The sequence below is a fragment of the Sciurus vulgaris genome, assembly GCF_902686455.1.
Source record: "Sciurus vulgaris genome assembly, chromosome: 3".
NCBI lineage: Eukaryota > Metazoa > Chordata > Mammalia > Rodentia > Sciuridae > Sciurus > Sciurus vulgaris.
The window spans coordinates 98,243,225-98,262,924 of NC_136463.1; the positions used below are offsets into that span (position 1 = coordinate 98,243,225).

Sequence of the window (19,700 nt, forward strand, 5' to 3'; positions counted from 1 at the left end):
GCACTGCTAAAGTTTTGATCACACATTTCCCCCATAACTCAAACTTGATGAAACATATATAAATGTGGAATGTCTTGAGGTCAACAATTGTATTGAAAAATAATGATATTGTTGACTATACAAGGCAATTTCTTCAAATCAAGTAATGATGTGATGTGTGTGGTTAACTGGATCAACCCAGGAAGTGGTTTTATTTAAAAGTTTTGTGCTCACCCCGAACCCCCGCCTTTTTTTTTTTTTTTTTTTTTTTTTCCTCCAGTACTGAAATTAAGCAGCAGCCAACACAGGTCTACTCTTAGGACATGTGACTTTACTGTTTTTCCGTTTTTGTTCAGAGTCATTAACAGTTAGGAGTTGATGGCAGTTTCAATAACAAGTCATTACTGAGAAAAGGTAAGTAAGTTTTAAATATATATGGTTCATGGAATTTAAACTTGAAAATGTATGGCAGACTCTCCTGTATCTTGATGTGACTATATAAACAGTTCTATAAAATGTGATGCTTTTACCTCTTATTAAAACATAAGCTTGTTTCCTTTGGTATAGAAAAGCATGTTCTTTTCATATTTGTAGCTATCAGATTCTAATGTCCTTTACTAAAATATTATACTATGATCTTTCACTGAGACTTTTAGACTAAAATATTAACTATAAAATACAGTATAGTTTAATTGTAATGTACTTTTAAAAATAACTACTAGAAAAAACTGTGGGTTTATATACATTTAACTGACTGTTTTATAAAAGGTTAGTTTATTCAAGATCCAGATAATGAGAGACAAGAAGGCATTTCATAATAGCAATAAACAACATCTTAGATTTCAATAATCTTCCTTAAAGCATGGTGTTAAAAGGCAGCATTAAAAGCCCTTTTAAAAAGTTTCTCAAATATATACTATAATAAATCACCATTAAAGCAAGTTTTTCAATATAAAAATATTTTCTGTCTTGATAATTGAATTTTTTGCCTAAATCTTATTAATACCTATGGTAAATGCAGGGCAGTTTTCTAATTCATAAACAAAACTTTTGTTTGAAAGAGATGTCAAGCCGATTTCCCTGAGGAACTTACTTCCGTGAAGAAAGGCAAACTCCAGATGTATTTTTGTTTTAAAAAGTAATCATATCATTTCCTTTATTTGAGTATTAAAAATAATAAACTTTAGAAAATTAGAGAATTTTTAACCATAAAATAACAAGAATTTTTTTTATTGAGTTTTTGCTTTTCTGAAACATTTTATGTGCTGTAACAAATATGCAGAAATGTCTAAATATTGCCAATTTCAGAGACAAATGCCTAAAATAAATCTGAATGTATATTTTGAAAAGAATTTTAATAAAAGCCCAAGATATGATGCACTCATCCCTAATATTATTTTTATTGTGCTGTTAGATGGAAGAAACGATGGCCCCAAAACACTGATATTTTTCTATTATTAAAAAATGGTTAGAGGGTTGATAAGTCACAACAGTTTCTTTTCTTTTATTGTCTTCTATTGAAAGACACATATAAATGTTTTTTGACATGGTCAATTTAGTAGGAAATTATTAGGCTTACTAGCACACTCCATTTTAAGAACTCTTCAATTGTCAATACTGAAGATAGCTACTTGTTGACTATTCAAATGCTTATAGAAAAATAGAGATTAGGATATGGTGTCCAACACTGTTTTTTATTGCTAGAGTGTAAGAAAACCCTGGTAATATGTATTTGCTTTGATATTCTGATTAGAATTTCAATTTGTTGCATTTCCTCACAATGGAAAGCACTATTTGAATCTGTCTTTAATATTGCGGTTCTGAACCTCTGCATCATAGAAGCTGTATAATTCAGATAATTTTGGTTGATATGTTATTACTTTATTTCTTTGTATTATGAAAGAGCATCACATGAATAAGCATATGTAGTACTTACACATTAACAAGAATGAATATCCTGATAATCATCTGACATGAAAGAAAAGTCCACAAAAGTTCTTAAAACTGTTTAATAATTTCAAAAACCAAATTCTTTGGAAAAATATTTCCTTAAGAAATTACAAAATTAAAATATAAATATTTTATAAGATATAAAATTAAGGAGAAATTAAACTGCTTGGAATGGATTTAGATAAAGCAATGATTGGGGTAATAGGTAAACTATGACTCTTTCAGAATTGTTTTTAAATACAGGCAGGAAATAATCACCTGAGTGTTCAGATGTAATTTTAACCAGATAATTCCCAAGTTTGTAATTGTACTAATATTTCAATGAAATTGACACAGGTGCATTAAAATAGGTTGGAAATAATCTAGAACTTGTATATTATTAATTTATATTAATTAACACAATAACATTAATGTTAGCTAATATTGGTTATCAGTATTCTCTAATTTAATATTAATTAATATTATACATTGATATAACTATATTATTATGTAATTATATTTCACATTATATATGTATACTTATATTATATTATATATATATATATATATATACTTATATATAAGTTATTGGTGTTCCTCATCTGGACTGATGAGACAAAATGAGTTACGTTACGACTGTCAACTGTAAATGAGTTACTGAAGATTACTAGCTCTTAATACTTTTAGGTAGGTAAATAGGGACCAACGTTTGGGGAAATAAAACAATAGAGACAAATTTCATTTGGAAAGTCATTTTTAAGCTGTTTTGTTAAAATAATATCAAGTTTTTGTCAGCATTCAGCAAAACAGAAAACAGAAACACTTTCTGTGATATTCCTGCTTTTGCCCCCTTTCAGTGTTCTGTTTAGAGCTATGGGCACTGTTCCTAGTTTAGAGGCCCACAACTTTGGTACTTTGAAGTATACACCCAACTTGCTCCTTCCCTTCCACTCCCATTGCCTTTACAATGAATGCACTCCTCCTTAGCACTTAGGAAATCAGATACAAACGATCCATTCTCACAGAAGTCTACAGAGCTTCAACATCCTCGCTAGGACTTGCCTTATGCTCCTAGTAGAATTTTAACAGGTTCCTTCAGCAGACAGGGCACAAATCATGGGTTAAACACTGGCATTCCATTTTCAATAAAAGACTGATACCAGGGCAAATAATTGAGGAGAGATATTTTGTGGGAGAGTGCTTTGTCACCTTTGGTTCTGCATGTAATATTTAAAGAGAGTTAAGAGTGTCTCACGTGAAGGACCCAACAGAGATGTCCACATTTCTCTAACATAGTCCTGAAGAAATATATACTTTCATATAGCAGGTGAAAAATAATTACACTACATTTTCAATTTTTATATTAAAGTTTTGATATTATTTTTAGTATTTCAAATTTTGGATATTTACACTTAAAAATATTTAGCATTGTCAATTATTTCATACATATATTTTGAAAAATCATGTAATACTCTGAATTTAACCATTTAGATACCAGGAGCATATTTTTAAACTTAAAAAAATAAATGATATATGACTAGACATGGGAATGCATTTGTAAGTCTTCTAAATTTCAGTTTAGAGTAGGCTAAATCTTTTCAAGTTATAAAAAATGAGTTAAAACTGGACTAGGCAATAACAACGTTTCTTATTTTTGAGAAGTCCAAGGATAACAAACCCAGGAATGGCAGTATTCAGGAGCTCACATATGTCATCAGGCTTAGGCCTCAATTTTTTTTTTTTTTTTTCATTCTTGTGTTCTTCACTGTGCTGTAAATAGTTTTGTCAGACGCTCTCACTGAGTTAACAAGAAGGTTTTAAGTTTATGCCTGATCCTTTCAGTAAAATGTGTCAAAGAATGCCTTTTCCCGTCACCACAGACCCTCAGATTTGGGTCTGGTTGGAGGAAACTGAGTCACATGATCATGGCAGACCAACCAATGGATCTGAACAGAAACACCCCAGGAACAGCCCATGTCACAAGCCTACTCTTGCACTGACAGCACCTGCACATGTTGCTCAGGATGCTTAGCTGAAAAGAGGTGCCTCACCAAGCAGAAATTAAAATGCTTTCCCAGTGGAAGGGTGGTTTCATCCTCAAAGGCAATAGCCACAGAACTCCACTACAGAGCCACATATGGTCACAATTAAAAATATTACTTTCCAACTTCCTCAAACTCTGGAGACAAAAATACACTATTAGTTTAAAGGTATGTCAGAATAAAACAAGTGTTTCAATCAAAGTGAAATAAAAATATTTTTCAATAGCTACTCCCTATATGAAAACCTCTTAAAATATTTGTCTTCTGAAAGTTTATAATCTTAAATATGAAAATTATATTAATTATTATAATAAAGATAAATGTAACAAGTACCATAGAAAGATACAAATAATCTCCTATTGCAGTTCAGAAATTCACCTCACATTTTTGTATTCCTGTTATTTACCAGGCCATAAACTAGACAGTTCTTTGGATCTTATACATTTGATAATGTCGTATTTGGTAATTCAGAACAGCTTTGGAGGAAGTTTTAGGGTAATTTTCAGAGAAAACTATCCCAAATGAGAGGAAGAAAATGTGTCAAAGTAAAAACCATGAAATGTCAGAGAAGTTTGAAGAAAAAGAAAATTGTCCAGTTTTGTTAGATGAAAGTATAGTAATGGATGTAAGGCCAAAAAGATGATTTGAGGTCATGATAGAATCAACCTGCAGGGCAATTCTGACTCTGGGTTTTAAGTAGCAACTGTGTTTTTAAGCAGGGGGCATACATAATTATATGTGCACACTTTGATATTATGGTGGCTTACTTTGCACCAGAATTTATTTGCTTCTTCCACCCACCTCCTTGTTAAGTTCCACACTCTTTCTGTTGCTCTGTAGAAATGGCTGCACTTCATGAAGGGGGATGTACCTATCAGGACGGCCCCTGACTTTCCTGCCAGAGACTGAGATGCTTATCCTGGCTGTAGTTGTAATGATCTTTTCTTTTTTGTGAATGTCTTTTTGCTTGTTTTTAATATGACAATAAGTGTTATAATGAGATGATTAAAAATCAAAATTTAATTTATATATAAAACTTGCAGAGAAAACCTTTCTCATATTTTCATTTTTATCTACATGTTCACTCCCAAATTAATACAAAAGGTAATAACTTCTCACTTTTTTTATCCTCCACTCTTTTTTCATGCAAAAGGCACAAGTGTTTATATATGTGTGTGTTTATGTGTGCATGTGTGTATATTCTTACGTGTGTCCTTTAATATAGTAAAGGTAGCATGTCTACATGCACTTCTCCACTTTGTTTTTTTTCTTTTAGCAATATAGCTAGACAATATTTTCATAACAAAAATAAAAGACTCTTTTATGTCTTCTGACACCTGTACAATGTTATGCTATGGAGATATATCATGCTTAATTTAATCAGTATTTTATTAAGAGTTGTAGTCATGGGAATTTTCAGTTTTTTGTTAATATAAAGAATGTCTTCATGTAATTATGTAGATTTAAAAACATATGAATGGGATGAATTCCCAGCAATGCTATTTATGAGATAAGGGATAAAATAATTTTGATAGTTGTTGCCAGACTATCTTTCATGTTAGTTATAGCTTTTTGAACTTCCACCAGCACTTGAAGAGAAAGCTGGTAGAAGAAGCTCAGTAACTTTTTTAACAGATTGGATTGCCAAACTCCTCAGGTTTCATTAATTTGCAGAAAATTGTATCTCAATACAATTATATTTGTTATTTCTGCAATTAATCTGTTTTCAAAAGATTAAAGGTGTATTTATTTTCCTCATAACAAAATAAACTCTCTCTTTACTGCCTGAGGACCAAAACATTAATGAAGTTCAAGGCTTGGAGTGAGTTGTCAAAGGATATAAGCAAATAGGGATAGCATATGCAAAATACTCCTTTTCTAAAGATTGAATCAGGCAATATCTAAAAAGAGGGATGCAATAAGAATGTTCAAGTGAAGGAGGAGAAAAAAATAATGCAAATAAAATGAATAAATCCAAAAACCTAACAGGTCTCAGAGGAGACTAAGACAGATGGGTGTAATCACTAGCTAAGGAGATAAATAACCTTAAACAGAAGGAAGAGCACTTTAATGAGTGTGAATATAGATGAATTAGATGTAGATAAGATGAAATTTGGAGAGGAAGTTGAGGGAATTCATGCTTCATAGTTTCTATCTTCACTGAAATAGTTGGAAAGTTCATCTGGTGACAGTATTTCCTAAAAGCCAGAAACTAACCTTGTCAATAATGTACAATACAATTGTGGGTTTTAAAACAGATTGTTTTTCTCTTAAATGGGCATTAGCCCAATTAAATTCAACTTGATAAATAATTCTGAACTTCAAGAAAGTACACTGTATAGTACTGAGAATTATTTTATGTTTATAGAAAATGAGGGACACAAAGAATTAGGCATACTGTCCAGTCAGAAAAAAAAAAAAAATTCTGTTTTGGTGACACTGGGAATTGAACTCAGAACCTCCTGCATGCTAGGCAAGGGCTCTGCCATTGAAAAAAAATTTATGTAGCTAAGAAATATACAGCAAAAAAAAAAAAAAAAAAAAAAAATCAAATATAAATCTATACTAATGAATCCACTTCTGCAGAAATGTTATAGTACAAAGTTCCAAAGGTCTTTGTTTTGCCAAATTTAATGGCCACTTATGCATCTTCACATTGTCCACTGTGCTATCAAATGCTCCTTGTCTCTTGTAAACGTCTTTTCATTTCGTTTCTCACATATTTCTTTCTCCCGGTTTCCTCCAAACTAACTGGATGATCTTTCCCTGTCTCTTTTGCTAATTCCTCTCATCCAGCCTTCTTAAATGCCATGCTGAACTTCCCTGAGATCAGTTGTCAGACATCTACCAGAAATGATCTTAACTCTTCCTCTAACTTTAATTCTATGTGATCTTATTTAGTTTCACACTAAATACTATCTATACACTAATTAAATCTCAAGACTCCAACCTTTCTCAGCTTTAAAATTATACATGCAATTGTCTACTCATTATCTCTACTTGAATGTCTAAGGAAAATCAACATAAGTGTATTTAAGAGAAATCACTTAATTACTGCCCATCTTCCCTCTCAACCCAGCCTGATTCTTAAGTTTATCGTCTCTACTTCAGTTCATGGCACCACCAGTCATCAGTCCTTTCAGGACTATCCTAAGAATTATATTTGATTCCCTCCCTTCCCCTCATCTTATCTCCACCCAACTCATTAGCAATAAGACTAACCTGAAAAATAGAGCATTAGCTTCCATTATTCTGTGTACTTACCTTCTCAATAATGGTTTTTGCTAAGGTGTACCTTTCCTCTGTCACACTTTAATTTTTCGATTTTCTTGTGTCTGTTGGTACAATGACTTTTCCTTACAACTTGAGAAATTAATACCCCACAATACGTGACATTTTGATGCCATTAAATTTTAGACAAAACCACACTCACAAATTCACTGTCTGGTTTCAAAAGAGGGGAAATCATAGGAACATATGGAACAATATTGATTTGCACATATATGAGTTAACTCAAGAAGGTTGAAGGGGTGGGACATTCTGCAACTTTTGATTATTGTGTTTTGGGGCCTAAAGGTGATTTATGCTGGGATTTATTATTAAATTATTTTGATGGCAAGAAAACCGGAAGTCTCAAAAACAGAAAATATTAACAAAAAATACAGAAAAATTTAATAAGCAGCACAAACTTTTTATATCCTATGTACAATTTATTTTCTTTCAAATTGTTGCTATTGTTTACGTGAACCCATTTTTGTTGCATTCATAAGTTTTATATTCATAAAATATTGATTGAATGTCTTGGGCTTTTTTAGTTAACAACTCTACACTTCACAGGAATGAATTAGATATAGGAAAGGGGAAAAGAAATGTCAGAATATGCTGAATTCAATAATTTTTTTTATCACCTCCATTTGTTACTGCAGAATTCTTTGGGCTTTCCTCCCTGTACCTACATTTACATAGTAGTCATCTCCAAGCAGTAGCCAGAGTAAACTCTTCAGACTTAGACCACATAACTTTCCTAAGGCATTCCAGATGATTTTCTATGATACTTCAAATTAAATCCAGTCTCCTATCATGATTTGGAAGACCCCTTCTATCTCATCATTCTGCTTTTGTTTTCCTTCATATCATTTTGTGTATTATTTATCTTTTAGATTGTTGAGGAGCAATTTTCACCTTAGAATATGTGGTCCATGAGAGTATTGACTTCGTCTATTTTTTTAAACTACCAATTACTTAGCACCTAGAACAGCAGTAGGCAAAATAATGAACAGTAATAAATATTTAGTGAAATAATAAATGCTATAAAAATTACTATGGGTTGTAGAAGCAGGGAAGGATTTCTGGAGATGTGTTAATTTCCTTGTTTCTAAAATAGAGGAAAATTTAAGAAAAGAAAAGTTACAAATATATTTCTAGCAATCGACGTTATATCTCTCCCACATAGGCAATGATGAAAGGTTGGATAGTGTCCATTACATACTATGACACTTTGTGAAAATCAGAAAACACAACCCACACTTGAAAACATATTGCCAGAAATTGATGGAAAACACAAATCATCTCTAAGTGTTTAAAATTTAAGCTAGTTTACTAAGTTGGTGTCATTAAATTCAATAATTTTGTATTTGTTTAGATTCATTTCCTAAACACTTAGAGAACATTTTGCCTAGTCTCTACTGATTTATTTCCAAGCATAAAGTCAAAGAACTCTTTTTAAAAGAGCTGTGACAGGTAACATGCTCAGGAAATTGAGGGCTGAGTCAAGGGAAACTTCTGTTTTTGTTCTTTTATCTTTCTGCTTTAGTTAATCTCATATTTTTAAGGTCTAGAAACTGAGCAGCGAAACTCAGATTCACATTTCTGCTAGATGCACTGGGAGAATCAAGTAATCTGAGCCTTTGATTAATTCTGCTTATTTTTATTTTTGAGTGTCTTCCTAAATGAAGTAGGATATTGGAGAGGAAAATGTGTATTGTTTATCCCACTGTGGAAAGTGCTGTGGTGCTAGCAGAAATAGACAATCTTCCCTTATTCTCAAGTACTTATAATAGCATGAGACATTCAGCAATACAAATTATTAGAGTTGGATTGTTCATGATTATCATTGTAGCTATAATATTTTTTGGTGTATATAATGGGTATTGTATTTTGCATACCTAATAACGTGTGATCCACAAAAATTATATAAAGGGGTTAGTATTATCATTTTAAAGATAAGGAAGCAAAGGTTAATAGATTAAGCACCCAAATTTACAGAGCCATTTGGTAGACTAGATCAGGATTTGTAGACAGATCTGGGGAGTGCAAAATCCACACTATTTTCATTATATTATAGTATATTTTCTAAGGCTATTAAATGTCAGCAGTTAGGCAGTGTTGAGTTTCATTCATGAGGCCTTAGAGTCTGCAAGACTCTAAAAGAATCCTGCTTTGTTCAGTATCTAAAACAATGCCATCTGTGCAAAACTTGTTGCTTGTTCTGTACATGTATTGCCTTATGTAGAGGTGTTTAAAAACATGTGAGTAAGAAAACATTTTTTGCCTTAGTTTCTGTCATCTTGCAGGTACCAATTTCTATCCCTCTTTTTGTGTCTCTTTTGTTTCCTGTGTTTCTCCTCAGTCCTTAAATTCTTCTTCAACCCACATTGTACCATATGACAACTAATCACCAGCAACTATTGAACCCTCAAAGTGTGGTTAGTCTGAATTGAGTGTAAAATAAATATCAGATTTCAAAGCCTTAGAACAAATGAAGAGAATGTAAAATATCTCATTAATATTTTTGCATTAATTATATGCTGAAATTGTTGAATTTTGACAAATTGGGCCAAATAAAATATATTCTTAAAGTTAATTTCACCTATTTCACTTTACTCAGACAATGTAGCTAATGGAAAAATTTTAATTACAGGTGTAACTTACATGACATGTCTTTTTTAAGACATTTTGATATTTTTATTCACTCACATGATTTAAATGGAATCCCTCAGATATGATCCTTAAATTTCCATCTGTGGTCTTACATCTCTCCCAAGATTGTTCCTTGTTTAGAATTATCACTTGATATTCACAGTGTCTCATCTGAAGTTCAATCTGAATATGTCCCAGGTTAAACCATTGCTTCCCCCATGGAATCCTTCTAATCCCATTAAAAATACTTCTAAGGATTTTCCTCATATTTTTAAGGTTGAGACACCTATATTTCTGAAATCATCTACACAATTTATCTTGAAATTGCCATGGATCCCTCCACTTCACTTATGACTACATCCAGTCAATTGCTGTATGTCAGCAGCACCCACTCTCTACTATTTTCATTTATTCATAACATCTATCAAATCTTGTCTAGACTGTAGCAAAGGAGTCTTAATTGCTTTCATACTACCATTTCTTTCTCCTTTATCATGCCTATTGCAAATGTATTTTATGTCTTCAAGGTGATGGTTGGGTTCAAGTTAAAGTTAACTAATAAAGTAAGAAAGTCTATCGTCTATTTATAGTCTATTTGGAGATTTTTAAATGATTTTTTATATATCTTTTCACTTGATCATTCACTCAAACCCATGAGAAAAGCAGTATTTTTTTAAAAAAAGTTTTAATGTATGTTAATAGTACACATTAATGGGGTTCAGTGTGATTTTTGCATACATGTGTATAGCTTGCACCAATCACATTGAACATAACAGGAGGCAAATTGAACATAGGATAAGGCAATGAAATATGAAGAATCTGATTGTGTGGGGATACCTATTTGAAGTGTAAGCATTAGGAAATCAGAAAAAATAAAGTTAAACCCTCTATTCCACCACTTCCTAGATATATAAATTATTTTGGCAATTCACTTAATCTTTTTGAGTTTCTTCGTCTTTAAAATGGGGAGTGTTCTCAGAAGGAAACAAAGGAAATAATACATGTAAAAAACTTTTCCTATTGTGTGTTATACAATAATTACTTTTAAAAGGTCAAATGTAGTGGTGATAGCAGCAGTAGCAGTAATGGTTTTATTGGTTGTCTTGAATCAAACACTGGCCATCTCACCCTTTTCTGTGATATAAAAATCAGACTCGTATAATTTTAGTTTATCTCAATTCTAAGTTATTATGATAAGATGATGGAACTCATGAAAGCAAATTCTTATTAGTTTCATTTCCTCCATATAGCTGTGTAGGAGGAGAGTGAAGAAGAGCTCTTTTCTTGTTTGTTTACTAACTTTTGGTTGATATGGAAATTTGATACCAAGAAGTACAAGATGTGCCCTCACCAAAAATACCCTTTAATTTTGAAAAATTCATACTTACCACACCGAGCAAATCCAGAAGTGGTAGGCAGCTACAACTTCAGCACCAGAAATTAAGATGAAACAAAGGGAATCTAAGATGAAAGAAGAGAGAGGAATGTAGAATTTTTTTCACCCATTTTTATTCTAAATCTAATTATTTTCTAGGTAGTAATTCAGATGGTCCATGAGGCAGTTTTGCTGGGGTCCTAGCCAAATATGTCTGAGAAAGAAAAATAAGAAAGGGAATTGGAAGTTTCAGTATCTAGGTTGTTGGCCAAGTTAAGAAGTCTTTGTCTTATTTTTCCCTTGGGAAAACTTAGTATGAAAGCAATTATATAAGGTCATCTAAATAATGAGAGTGAGGTGTGGAAGTAGGAAGTTCAAGCGCTGACAAAACACTAGAAAGGTAGCTGGTGCTGACTTTGGAGAACCTCTGGGTCCCATGGCTTCTTGTCAACAGGCTCTAAGTAAGCAGTCTGGCTTTGGAAGATAGATTAGCAAGTGGGTGGGTGGTTGGATCAGGGTGGGAAACCATCTTGATAGGAAAACTAGATACTAGCCAGCATGGCCGCATGGGGCAGGGATAGGGAAGGTAAGATATAGGGATTATTCTGGTTCCCCTGACCATAATTCACTACAGTCCAGGCCCATCTGGTTGCTCTAGATGTGGACAAGTAGCGATCAAACACTGGAAATGACACTTGGGATTGACAGGGATTCTCATCCATTCTAAGCATTTTCAGAAACTAATTTGTTGGAAATGCTCATGATACTAGGGCAGTTTCAGACAGAAGATTTCAGATAGGCACTAAGAATCTATAATGTTTGAGGTACAATGTGGACAACAACACTGACAAATGTAGTGTCTGACTTTAAGGAATTCACAGAAGGGACACACAGCTCAAATAGAGAAAACAATTGTGAGCCAGGTTATCAATATCTGCCAAAATATAATAGGAACAGAGAAGTAGGTCAGAAATGAGAGAAAGGAGAACTTGCTTAGCAATACTAAGAGCACAGTACAGTACCCTGTTCTTTGGAACTGAGATAATGTTGAGAAAATGGAAGAATCGAATGGTAGGATAAATCAAACATTCTACCCATAAACCTCTTTTTAAAGCAGTGGTACAAACACAATCTCTTGGTTCTGCTCTTCATTTGCAATCTGATCATCCTGTATTTAAGAAGAGCAAAATATTGAAAATTTTATTTACTTAATACACAACAGAAACCCCACTCAACCCACACATCAGAGGAGCAATGCTCTTAGAGGTGATTGATGTCAGAGATCACTATCACTAATGCCTCCACACTAGTCAGGACATCTATGCAAGAGAAATGGGCAAGAGAGGACCTAGGGACGAGAGAATCTGTCTACCTAAAGGACAGAAATGCTGCCCACCTCCAGCTGACTGTTTCCTCTCGACTCGTTTGCTACATCTAATGATTTTTTAAGAGAAGAAATGTAGACACCTTTTTTTCTTTTTTCTTTTAAGTAACAGCCCTCCTTTTTCAATTGGAAATTGATTCAAAACATTCCAAAACATTGTTCAGGCCCAACAACATATGTCTGTGGGTTGAATTTGGTTGGCAGTCTGCCGATTTTCCACCTCTTCCTGAATTTATAGCTGCTCCTAAGAAAGCAGGAGCAGAGTGCCATGATTAGAGAGAACAAGAGTCCTCCAAATAACTTCTGTATATCCAATAAATCCTAATAAATGTTTAGAGACTGACTAGAACATTCAATTATTCTGTGTAAAGACATCCATTTATGTATAGCTTTTCATTTAGGTCTTTGTTTTGTCTGTCTAGCTTTCATGACTGAGTTCATTTTCCTAACTAGAAAGAATAAATTTTCTTCTGCTGCCAACCCTCCCCAAAGCATTTTTAAAATCATTAAAATATGTTTCCAAAAGTTTAAGTTTACTAAGTAATAGTGAATATATTACTCTTTGTTTCAGCTTATATTTATGAATCACATGATATATTTTATGGACCAGATAGCTATACGTGTATGGGTACACTGTTATGGGGTATATAAAAAGGTGATTTATATGCCTTTGGTAAAAATAATGATAGTGACAACTGTTCAAATGCACTTACACATATGCATGCTCACACATACATAAACATACTCATGTACATGAAATTCACCAGAGCACAAGATGGGGGAATGTAGCCTGGGTGTGGTTGTGTAACCCAGTTCATTACACATGCTATCTATTCAGAGAAGAGATTCTCTTAAGTCTCCAAAGTGGTCATGACAAAGGATATATGCAAATAAAGGCAAGACAGAAGGTAAAAATACCACTTAATAATTAAATAAGATAATCCTGATAACCATTTTTAGACTTTAAAAATTTATGCATTTTCTTTTACCTTCAATGTGTCCAAGAAAAAAATCCTATATTTTACTTTGTGAGGAGTCTTAACTTAAGACAGAATTTGCTATAGTGATTCAGCAATTAGCTGGAACATAGGTAGATAGATAGGTAGGTCACACAGCTAACAATTACCTTTTTAATTTCCCATCTTGAGGCTAGAGGGCTGAGAAAGTAGTTCAGTGTAGAGCATGTGCTTAGCATGTGTGAGGCCCTGGGTTGGATACCCAGCACCATAAAGAAAAAGGGATGAGAAACACTAAAGTTATGAGTAACAATTTTTTAACAATGCAGATATTTAAAATAACATAAAAACCTTAATAAAAAGTTAATCTTCTTTGTGGAAAGTGAAGCAAATCAAATTGGCTTAAAGGAAAGATCTAACCTTCCAAATAACTCCTGGATTAAGGATCCTGATAATTAATGCAAGATGAAGCATGTCAAGAGACTTAAAAGCGTGAAGACAGCATTCAGTTATCCTACCTACAAACAATAGGATACATTTTAAGATATACAAACAATATACACTCTAGTAGAGAATCTTCAAAGACAAGGAATAAAAAACAGTCAAAGGCTCTCAATTTAAGTAATGTGGATTGGAAGATAAATTTTCACTACTTTGATAGTCTGGGCTTCTTGAAAGAAAGATTGCATAAACAATATTTTGTGTAATTTCTTGTCCTGAAACCAAACTTCTCATCTTTAATAAGAATTGCTTTCCAAGTGTTTAAATGGATGTCATTTTATTCATATTTACCAAGTTTATGATATAAACAAACAACAACAACCAAATAACAAAGCACTCACACTGAAAGTGGTATGATAGACCCAGAATGCTGTGATAAGGCCATTTGGAGTTGTGCTTGTTATGCAAAATTATTATTTTGAAGCAGTATATAGGATAGGATGTTTGTTCCGATAAACATCACATTTTAATTAGTCTTAAGCAGGACGTCTTCAATATCATTTTCATGTAGCTATGTGTCTGTCTATTTAGTCACTTAGCTACTAACCTGCCTGCTCACTTAACTTTCACTATTCCCAACAAAAATGTATGCTTTTCTCTCCCCACCAGCATGTTCTAAAGTGATGCCTCCTTCACAGGAAACTTAATTATAGCAGCACTATGAACAAAAGGAGCCTAGTAGAGGCAGATAATAAACATAAGGCACCAGGGATCGGGGCATAGCTCAGTAGTACCTAAGTGCTTAGCATGTATGAAGCTCTGGATTGGATCCCCAGCACCACCAAAAAGAGGAGGAAAAAAGAAAAAAGAAAAAGAAATAAAGCACTAAAGTAATTAATTGGTAACAATTTTAGAACATTGGAAATATTAAAAAATAAATCATAAAACTTTATAAAAATAAAGAAAAACAATTCATCTGAGTTTACTGAGAGGTGACAGCCAACATGTAGTTTCTAAGGCCATCCTCAGTCTTACTGACCTAAGAGTATCTGCGGAAGGTGATTAATAAGTCCCACATATTGGCCATTCAGAATCCCTGCTCTATAGCTTTCGCTCTCCCCATGGAGGCATGTACTCATTTTCAATGGGAGATGTTTCTGCTCCTCACTAGCAGAAGAAATCCTAACTGCATACAGTAATCTTTAATTCCAGTGAAATGAGAATGTATGGTTTCAATAATAAACTATAACAAGTGACCCTGGCTTTTGGTCTGGGCTCCTGTGCATATCAAGTTCATTCTTAATTTATTTACAAGTCCCAGCACTTCAGCAGGCCACTTCTTCCTCATTGGGCATTTGCTTTGTCTCTGACCACAACTTCTGTTGACAACCTTTTCATTTGTTGTCTCATTACACTTGCTAAGATAGAGGTCTGACCTTTCCATCATTCGTCTCCCTTGTAGGTATTTATGTAGACCAGAGCAAATAACCAGCGTTGAGAACTCTGCAACAAATTTCCTAGTTGAGAGCAACTTGGATACTGAACTTCTCAGCATCACTGCTCCCAGATTACCACCTGTTTCTGCCTACCTGTCAGATAACTATTCCTACTCAGTTTGTATTCCCAGTTACCAATATTTACCTTGATTGTAACCAAAGATCTATGCAATCATTGGACACTATCGTTACCTTTCACATTCCACCTCTTTTCATCACTTGTGACTAGGCAAACTCTCCAGCAACTGGTCATTTCAGATGGAGAACCATTTCCTGGTCTTTTCCCACCTTAACAAAACACAAAAGGTGACAGGTCCTTAAAACTTGACAATATATATGAATGAATTAATAATATAAAAAGAAAGCAATCCCTATCTCAGACCAAATACGAAATTATTTCTAGTTGAATCACAGTTCTAAAATTAAAAGTTGAAATAGCAAGTCATTTAGAGGAAAATATGGGAAGAATCAGGTAGGGGTTTCTTTATTTTTTCTTTATTTTTGTTGGGGCATTATAATTGTGCATAGTGGTGGGATTTGTTTTTACATATTCATGCATGCACACAAATATACTGACCCTGTATATTTGGGTCAGAATCATTCCCCAGTATTTTCCCTTTCCCATCTCTCCTCCTTCCTTCTGCTCCTTGTCTTCCACTTCATGAATCCATGATACCCACCCTACCACCTTGCTTTGCCTTCTTCTTTTCTAGCTTCCATATAGGCAAGAAAGCATATGACACTAAACATTCTCAGTTTGACTTATTTCACTTAACGTAATATTCTTAGGTTCCATCTATTTTTCTGAAAACGACACACTTTCATTATTCTTTATGACTGAATAAAACTCCATATTGTATATGTACCACATCTTCATTATCTATTCATCCATTGACAGACACCTAGGCTGAATTCATAGCTTAGCTCTTGTGAATTGTGCTCCTATAAATTTGGATATGCATGTATCACTATAGTGTGCTGCCTTTAATTCTTTAAGGTAAATACTGAAAAGTGATATAGCTAGGTCATATAGTTATTTTATTCCTAATCTTTTGAATCTTTTGAGGAACCTCCATACTGATTTTCATGGTGGTTATACTAATTTACAATTCATCTAACAGCGTAAAAGTGTTTCATTTCCTCTAAATCTCTCCAATGTTAATTAGTATTTGTATCCTTGATGGCTGCCATTTTAACTGGAGTAAAATGACATCTCTGTATAGTTTTGATTTGCATTTCAGTCAGGGATTTCTTTAGAAAACAAAAATTAATCATAAAGGAAATGAATGATACAGTAGACAAAATTAAGAACTTCTATTCACAAAAATATATCAAGAGAGAGAAAAAGCGACCCACAAGTTGGAAAAGATGATTATTGCAACATATGTATTAAAAATAACTTGCATCTGGAAAACTCCTAAAAACTAAGTAAAGGGTAGACAATCTAATAGAAAAATGAGGAAAAAGTCTTGTATTGGCACTTTGCAAGAAAATACTGCATAGTTGTCATCTGTACAAATACAAGTTTGAATAAAAAAAGCCCTGCAAGAAAAAGTACATAGTTTAGGTTTCAATTTATATAAAGTTAAAAAAAAAAATAGGCAAAACTAAGAAGAAAAACTAATGATTTCCCTTGGTGGGTAGAGCGGTGACTCTAACCGGGCTTTAAGGGGTTTTGGAATGCTGACAGCATTGTTTCTTGATTTGGCTATTATTACATGAGTGTGTTCAGTTTGTAACAATTAATTGAAATTTTTGCAGAAACACAGGCATGTACCTGCATGCCAATGCACCCACATACAAGCTATTTAAAATATTTTACTCATAAATAATTGAGCATGAAATAATTTAAAATATATCAAAGAAGATATTCTGGAAATTTCTGTGTTAATGTGTCATCATTGTCCTTCTCAACAATGGACTCTAATTTTATTCTTTAATCTCAGATGGGTCCTCTCAGCACTAAATCCAATTCAATCTATTCAGGGTTTGGAGAAATCAGCATTAGGGAAATAGTAATAGATACCATAACGAATTTTTCTAAATGAAACAAATGTTAGCCATATTTGACCACTGTCAATTACTGAATTCTGTTAATTATTGTGAAACCCTAATTATGCAATATGCAACTTCCCCCATTTGATCCTGGTGCAGGCCAAGATAGAGATAGTAACCTGGTGTAACTGCAACCAATGGATGTTTAGATTTAATCTGCTTGCTAAAAGGACTCTGTCACTTAGTGAAGCCTTTTGGAAAAAAATCAACATAGAACAAGAAATTCCAAGGAAAAATATAATTTTTAGTTTAAAATGTACATTTTGCAATTGTTCACTTCCAGCAAAGATCAGAGAATTAGGCCTGGCCCAGGCGCTATCTTGAGATGCTGTTTGTTTTGCCAGTGTTTTGTAATACTGTGGCTGCTGAACAGCTTGTTCTACAGCTGATGTTTCTCCTTAAGTGACATTTTATCATCACTGCCCTAAGATAGTCACCCTGTTTTTCCTTAATTGATACTTGTACACAAGAGGCAGAAAACGGCTCAGCATTTCTTGCTAGATTAGGTCAAAACTGACAGGAAACAGAGAGAAGATTGCATTACTTATGCCCCTTACAGTTCTCCTCTGAATTTAAGGAGATTACCATTTCATGAAATTTCTTATGCTCCCTAAATATAATTACAAGGGCACAGCCATTCTGTTCCTGTTTGTTTTTCAGTGTTTTCCTACCTGCCTGATCATCAGAGGGGAATTCAGAAGCAGTTCCACTAATCTTAACTTCATTTATCTTTTACCTTCTTAATTAGATGCAGTTGTACCTTGGTGTCTTTTATCTTAAATATATTGTCCCTCCTATCACTTCCTTACCTTTCTCTTCATGGGATCTGTGGCTAGGAACAATAAACACATTCCTGGATATTCAGTGAGGTTTCTAAAATTCTAGAATATGTTTCCATATCACAGGGTGCTGTTATCATAAGATTGGTATTTAGAAATGAATGCAGTGGTATTTATTATGAATTATATTTATTTCCCATGAACAGGATAATGTTCATTTTGCAGCCTCAGTCATTGGAGATCCATTCTTATGGGCTGTTTTTCACCAAATCTTTTGAAAAAGGATTATCCCTTAAAGAAAGTCCTCAAATTTCTCTAGGATCTATAACACAAATCCCAATTCCTTGATAGGAGCCACAAGACTTTTCTAATCTAGCCATAATCAACCATCTTTCCTTAAATTTCCTACCTAACTATATGACATTGTATCATTTGATATAGAAAGTCACTCCTATTTTCCTTAATTCTGGTAACCTTGTCCTACACTGCTCTTGATATCCCTTCTCTGCCTGTTGGAGCTGTAGTTATCATAGAACATCTAGGACTAACATCACTTCTACTTCTCTAGGCCTAATGTCACTTTTGCTGTGCCTAGGGCCTTCCCCCATTGCATCTATATTAGTTTTCATAGTAGACAAGCCTGCTTGTGTTTAACTCTAGCACAGTATTCTTAAAGATTTTGTAGACCCCGTGGGATGTAGTAAGTCTATTTTTCAGGGTAGAGGCTCCATAAATATTTGAAATATAAAATCAGCTGCTTTGCTTGCAGTAGAATGGAGTTTAAAAGGCCATGGTACCCAGAGAATCAGGGGTGTCAACAGGTTCCCAAAAGCTAAGGAAGATCAAGGTTGCCTACCACACAAATTTGTCAGGGACTTCTTCTACTTTAAAATATAATTTACTTGTCATTTTCACCATTTAGGTGCAATGACAATAACTGTATTGCCGTTTATCCATGTAGCTGACTTACCAGATTTTTATCAGTAAATGCAGCCTATTCCCCAGATCCCCTGATATAAGTTAAATAAATGCAAAGCCTTATTATCACATTTCCTATATATAACACCTGCCCAGTCAAAGACAATGTTACCCAGTGGAGTGGCTGTGGTCAAATTCCTTTACTGTGATCTTCTTTTCTCATTATATTTGACATTTTTGAAACTGGGTTTTATTGTACGCTCTCAGCTTATGGAAGTGGTCTGGGGAAATTAGACTTAATAGAGATGTAGAAGCCACAGGGAGAAAAAGAAAAGGAAAGTGAGCTGGAAGGAAACTGAAATTAAAATGTTATTTTGGTAAATGGCTGCTGTGGTGGAGACGGCAAACAATTGCAAAGCAAGTTAAT

General features: G+C 33.7%; 1 protein-coding gene across 3 annotated transcripts in view; it reads left to right on the forward strand.

Moving 5' to 3' along the window:
- Positions 1–259: 259 nt before the first annotated feature.
- ARHGAP15 (Rho GTPase activating protein 15) overlaps positions 260–19,700 on the forward strand; it is a 631,777-nt gene continuing 612,336 nt past the window's right edge. For all 3 annotated transcript variants that reach the window (XM_079135673.1, XM_079135674.1, XM_079135675.1), the window contains exon 1: positions 260–393. The gene's annotated coding sequence lies outside the window, so the exon portion shown is untranslated. The remainder of the gene's footprint in view (positions 394–19,700) is intronic.